The 6783-nt window shown below is 43.3% G+C and overlaps 1 protein-coding gene across 6 annotated transcripts in view; it reads right to left on the reverse strand.

Moving 5' to 3' along the window:
• The window catches only part of LOC107503194 (putative MAGE domain-containing protein MAGEA13P), a 98880-nt gene extending 95881 nt beyond the window's left edge, over window positions 1-2999 (reverse strand). For all 6 annotated transcript variants that reach the window (XR_004952851.1, XR_004952850.1, XR_001595164.2 and 3 more), the window contains exon 1: window positions 2719-2999. The gene's annotated coding sequence lies outside the window, so the exon portion shown is untranslated. The remainder of the gene's footprint in view (window positions 1-2718) is intronic.
• Window positions 3000-6783: the final 3784 nt, after the last annotated feature.

Consider the following 6783-nt stretch of genomic DNA (forward strand, 5'->3'; position numbering starts at 1 on the left):
CCTCTTCAAAGGAGTAGCATTTGGGCGGAGCCTAGAAGGATGTGAAAGGTTGGCCAAGGGGAGATGTGGCAAAGGTGTCCCAGTCAAAGGGAACTCCATGGGCAAAGGCTGGGAAGTGGGAAGAGCTGGGCATACTCAGGTTGGCGCAGCTGGATGGCAGTGAGCAAGGGAAGAAGAGAAGGAGACAAGGTCAGAGTTGGTCCCCAGAATGGGGCCTTTCAAGGTCTCACAGGGAGTTTGGATTGATTCTCAGGGTGATGCCAGGCCCTGAAGAGGAGCATCATATACCCATTTACTGGGCCCATGTTAGAGACCAGCAGTGCTCTAAGGCCTGGGGTTAGAGCATGAGGGGAGCGCGAAACCCAGGGATGGGGACAGATCATCCCTAAGAAAGTTTAGAACTGACCAAGAGAATCCTGAAGATAAGAAAATAAGATTAAGGAGACAGCAGAGATGAGGGGCAACTTTCTGTGGGGTGGCTGAGGAAGGCTTCTCAGAAGAGGGGACACCGAGGGATCCTGGAATGAGGTGAGAGATCGAGCCATGTGGATAACAAAGGAAAAACTAAGGCAAGTTCTGACAATAATCAGGGCTATGGTGACCGTAAAGAAGATGGTTGCCAGACAGTTAACTGGGCCTGGCACATGTCCACAGCCAAATGGACACGACACTTGGGTTCAAATTAAAGTTCTGCCTGTGCTGCAAGAACCTGCACAAGGACCCAACCTCTCTGTGACACAATGTCCTCATTTTTCAAATAGGTATAATATTGGTATCCATCTCACAGGGGTGTTGTTGGTATCAAATGCTTTACTACAGGGATCTCCAACCCCTGGGCTGTGGACCAGTACCGGTCCATGGCCTGTGAAGTAACTGGGGGTGAGAGGCAATTGAGAGAGCGAAGCTTCATCTGTATTTGCCGCCACTCCCCAGCGCTAGCATCACCGCCTCAGCTCCGCCTCAGATCATCAGGCATTAGATTCCCATAGGAGCACTGGTCCCTGGTGCCACAAAGGTTGGGGACCACTGCTATAGTACACATCAAATGCTGAGAATCAGCTTTTACATCCACGAGGTTAAAACTTTGGTAAGTACTTATAGTACAAATAAGGTGAGGAGCTTTTGAAAAATGTGGGTGGCTTTCCTGCTCTTTAAGCATTTAAGAAAATGTGACGTTTAAGACTTTTGATTTGAATCAAATGTTTCAAAATATAGTAACTTTTCAAACTATTAGTAATTTGCATAAATTTAACTAGTTAATTTCCTGAGTTTTAAATTTTTATTGTGTTCTTATTTAGAGAAATGTTTTGAGAAGCAATTATTTCATAAACAAATCAATAAATTCTGAGGTGGGCCTGAGCAGGCTAGTGGGATGCGAGCTCCTTCAGCGATGCAGCCTGGCTTTTGCATGCTCCCCTGAAGAACCTGCTCAGGGAACCTTCCAGTGGAACAATGGATCATCCCCCTCTGCCAAGGGGCTCAAAGAGCCAGAGGTGCTGATAACTCTCACTTTGGTCTGGCCCGGGTTGCTCTACTGACCTAGCTTACTTTCTCTTGCTCATAGGGAGCAGACCCAGGTCCTGCTGAGTGCACAGGGCAGTGAATATACACCATTCCGCAGCTCAGTGTCTATTCCTTCCCCACGATACGCCTTCCTTCTGTCAGCTAACAGCCAAAACCCACTGGCACTGAAGGCCCCCTCCACACTGGTGGCAGCCTCAGGGATGCCTACCCCATGTGTCTTCCCTCCAGCCCTTCCCTCTTCCACTTCAGACCCTTGTGAAATGACAACATTGACTCCCTCTCCTAAATCTGGTCCAGGTCTAAAGCCCCCCTGGACCTCCCCAGTGTAGACCCCTCCTAAAGCTGCAGCCTTGCTTGTCTAGCTGTCTCTGTCTCTCTGTCTCTCTCTCTCATACACACACATGCTTCTGGAACATCTCAGAATCACCAAGTCCAAAATCCAACCTCTAACCTTCCACCTACAACCTGCTTACTCCATGCAAGTTCTCCATCTCCATTCTTCCAGATGCTCAGCAAATTTTTTTAAAAAGAAAAGAAACAAACGGGGGAGAAAAACTGTGGATGGTCTTCCATTCCCTACTTTCCGCCGAGGCATCTGATGCAGCAGGAAACCCTGAGGGCTCTATCCTTACGCTCCTTAGGAATAGGAATACCTTGGCCTCCTCTACTGCCATGACTCTGGTCTGGATCTCACCATAACTCTTCTGGAGTCTACTGCAGCAGCTTCCTCCTTGCTCTCCTTACATCCACCTACATTGCAGCTCCCTCCAGCCCCTAATCTTCCGCAAGCAACCTTTGGGAAACTTTGAAAATGACCCAGAGTGTGTCCCTTTTCTGTTCACGATGCCTCATGGCTTGGAGCACCGTAGGAGTAAAGGTCCAGCTATTCAGGTTACCATGCCTGGTGTGACTCCTCCCACCATCCTCTTATTCCTTGCAGCCACCGCACGCATCCTGGGGTTCCCCCGAGGTTACCCAAATGCTCCTGATTCAGGAGCGCATCTAGGCCTCAGCACAAACTGGTCCCTCTGCCTGCAAATATCCCATCTCTCTCACTGGCTCAGATATGGGGACCCCACTCACAAGCATCCCACTGTCCTGGCCACAGCGGCCTGGGCTGTGATCTGAGCAGGAGCCCTCATTCGGGGCTTTGAAATTCGGGTCGGGTGACGACCTGGGAATGGCAGCACCCACCTGCGCCAGGTCCAACAGCGCAGCCGCCGCCATCGGAGCCTGCAGGCGGAGTGAGGCCGAGAGCAGCGGGCGACAGGGCGGGAATCCGGGATCCGTCGTCCCCAGCCCAGCCCCAGCGATGGGTGGCACTGGGCGGCGACACTGCCCAGCCTCAGACCTGCCTCTGTGCAGGGGGGACAATAATTTCTCGCCCGTCACCTCGTATATGACATAGTGCTCCGGAGCCTCTCATCCGGTGGCCCAAACCCAGAACAGATGAAATAGCCGCCGCGAGAACATGGCCAAAGTCCCTCCCCAAAGTGGCGCGGAAAGCACGGAAACATCCCTCTCCGGGTTCTCCATTGGCTCACAGGGGAGAGCCTTCTGGGTAGTGTAGTTCCGCAGCCCGGGCTAAGTGCAAGGACCTGGGACCTAATAAACATAGTCTCATTCAATACATATGGATATCCTAAGGCTTTAGAGTCAGTTCGGTGAATATCATTATTTTCGGTAGGAGACAAAAGACTTAAGTCAGGGCCACGGTGGCGATGGTGGAGGAGGCCTGCCAAGTGGTCCTGAAGCAGGTAAACAGGGGGCTCCTCGCTCTGGTTCTCTCAGAAAAAAAGAAAAGGGAAGGGAAGGGAAGGGGAGGGGAGGGGAGGGGAGGGGAGGGAAAAAAAAAGAAAGAAATTTCTCCTGCCTGTATAGTTAGAGATTGTATTCCGAACCAGCAATACTGTTTTACCCAGATATTTCTTTTTCCATATCCTGAGATATATTCAGTTCCTTTTAGGAATTTGATACCTGGCTGGGGAAAAAAAGTGACTTTACCAAGTGTCATTTCCTGTGGGGATAGTGGCTGCAGTGGTCACAGCACATGTGGACAGGGACTATCTGAACCCAGATAAAAGTTTGGGACACCATGATCTCATCTTCTTGCTGGGAAGAGATTATCATTTTACCTGAAATTTTAGTGACAGTGTCTAAATGGGGAGTTGAGATTATGTCAGAAAAATGGCTGTGAAATATCTACTTAATTAAAGTTACTAATAATGATTATGTAGTTATTGTAAGCTAATGGCAGAAAGAGCACTGGGTAAACTTGTCTCTGACATATGAAAAAAATTGGGACCACATTGATGTTTGACCAGAGAACACACAAGTCTGAGAAGCTGAGGACACGGTTACACTGGAAATTTGGCTATCCCGAGGCTTTAACTTTCTAAAGTGTATTTTTATCATCCTTGACAACACTGAGCAATACCAATTTGAAGAGAGGCAAAGTGGGAATTCAGAAAAAGGTTTCTCAGAATGGTAATGACCAAGTGCTCGCACAATTACTCATCAGTAACCCATTGGTTTAACTAACTGTTAGATGGCTTCTCTCCTCTCAACACACCCCTAAATTGTGGCTCGCTCTCAAGCTTAAACAAGCACTAAGGTGCCGGTCGTTCCTGGCTGTCCAGAAGATAAATGTTTCCAGTCAAACCGCCCCAATTATGCTGTCTACTCAGCCTCACAGCTCTCCCACTCTCACCTCCCAGCAAAGTTCCTGCTAGCCCTACCTATTCCTCCCTATTACAAAAAGCCTTTTTCTGTTTGGTGTTGAGAAAACCCATGGATCTCGTGGTCAGAGTGTCCTCACTATTGCAAGTTTTTTTCAAATAAAGTCTCTCTTTACCTAAGTCTGTGTTTATTTTATTTGACAGTTTTACAATGCCATGATTGCACTCAAGATTGGACTTCACTCATAGAACCCATTCGATCCCTGCACAGTTAATTAATGGCACCTTGTAAATCTTTTGAACTCCTCTCTTGAATTCAGGAATCTTTTGGTGAATTCGCTTCTCGAACCAGCACTCCAAGTATCATGTCTGTTTCAGCACGGTAAGAAGAGACTTCGAATCTTCTGAGCAAAGAAATTTTTCCTTGGCATTTTGAGTGAAGAATCATTCCCTGGGTCTTGAGCAGGAAACTTCTCTACTCTTCTGAATGAGAACACTTCTGCCTTTCCTTGTCTTCTCTACTGAGAATTGGGGGAAGGAATTCCATTGGCCCTTCAGACAGGATGGTAACAGTGCCAGGGAGTAATCTAATATGACTATTTCCTAGCTCCTTTAAAGACTTCTCTCTGATTTACTTAACTAATCCATGGATAATTCTCACTCTATTGGGTTCCCTCCCTCTTCTTTACTTGCTGACTGTATGCTCTACCATTACGGCATTCATTCAGTTCAATATCCTAAAAAAGGCAAAATTTTACTAAAGGCAATTTAGAACTTCAATGGTCTCTTTGGAAAATATGAGATCTCTCTATACTATGTCATCAATTACCTATTCCTTCCCATCTCCACACCCTCCATCCTCCTTCCTTTTCAAGACCTTCAGACTCTGCTTCAGCTCCTTTGCTTCTTTTGATCTGTCTGATCCCCTTCAACACTCCTCCATCCCTCTGTCCACCCCTGCCAAACCTTTTCCATCACACTTCACCCCTTCAACGTGCTATAGTCACTTAAACTTTAGACTCCTTCTCTGTTGGGGGCTCTCGAAGAGCTCAGGGACCCCAAGAGCAAATACCTGATGCTGAAAAGCTAATTGGAAACAGGCTGGATGATTTATTGACTCAGATGAGCTTTCGAGATACCCAGATGGTCACTTGGTCTGTTCTCAGTCCCTTACCCACAATTCAGTTCATAGCATCCATAAGATGATATGTTAAGACAAAGAACATCTTAAGGATCTCCTCCACTAATATTGTTGGGGACACTTCAGCTCTCATATTGAGTAGGTAATCTCAACTTGTCCCATCTACCAGAAACGCAATTCTGATTTTTAAAAAACATGTAAAGGGCAAGAGCCATCTCTTTTATATAAACCAATGAGTTAGAACTTTAAAATTAAAGCTATCCTCTATTTGTGCCTGAATGTGTATTTGTGTATGTATATTATATAAGTCATTTTCCTACCTACTGATAATATTACCATATTAGACTATAAAATACCTTAAAGGAACTCTATTCTGTTTGGCTTAGAGATGAATAAGTACTTCTATAAATTAAATATTCCTAAAATTCTCAAATGTTAAGGAAATTTAACATCTAAGACTTTCAAAAATATTCTTAAAGAGACTAACCCAAATATTTTAAAAGCTCAAATTCACATAATTTAAGTAAATCTTGGAAAACATAATTAGTTTAATAAAAATCAGCTATGTCTCCTGAGTTATCAAGTTTAGATAAAATATAAGCATACATTTTTGTTCTCTTTGAGATTTTCTTCCTGAACTTATATAGGCTACCGATTGAATAGAGTACATCTATTAAACATGTAAGATTATTAAAAAATGTATATTTATGTTTAACCATATTAAATCATTATCTTGACAAAATTTATTTAAAAATTAATCATGTTTTATAATATGTCATCTTTAAAGCAGTTTTTAGAGATCTTTTGGTAAGTTAAAACCTTTAGACTTATGATAAATTAATTAATGAATATTTATTAAATAACTAGGTCATTTTTAAATAAGGTAAAATACTGAGATATTAATTACTAAGCATACTTTTAAGGCTGTATATATTTGTATCTATTAATGAATATATTCATTTTGCCTCATTGAAACATTATACTATAAGGGATAGTTGTGGCTAGAAAAATTGTGGGATGTGTATTCATAAGCTCTGGTAGTCTGCTACAAAATACTGTATGACAGACAGTTAACAATTATCCACTTCCCAGTTTCACCGAAATATAAATTCCTGTGACTGAATTCTATAATCAACTTATGTGAATAAAACTACTAGGAGCATTTGTAGCACGTAAGAATAGTGTTGCATGTAAAGTATAGAAAATGTTTTTATCAAGAAAAAAATGTTTTCTCCTAAAGTAAAGTGACTTGTTATTCCAAAATAAAAAAGAAGAAAATATAGGATAAAACTTATATGGATATAAAAAGTTGTAAAGGGGAATTTTATTTGTTGTAATCAAAGCTAGAGAAGAATTAATGGCTTTATTTATAATTTTTTAAAAGGGAATTTTAATATCGAATATTATACTGATGAAAAAATGGAATTTGGTTTTTCTCTT

This window comes from Rousettus aegyptiacus, unplaced genomic scaffold, assembly GCF_014176215.1.
Source record: "Rousettus aegyptiacus isolate mRouAeg1 unplaced genomic scaffold, mRouAeg1.p scaffold_m13_p_9, whole genome shotgun sequence".
Taxonomy (NCBI): Eukaryota; Metazoa; Chordata; class Mammalia; order Chiroptera; family Pteropodidae; genus Rousettus; species Rousettus aegyptiacus.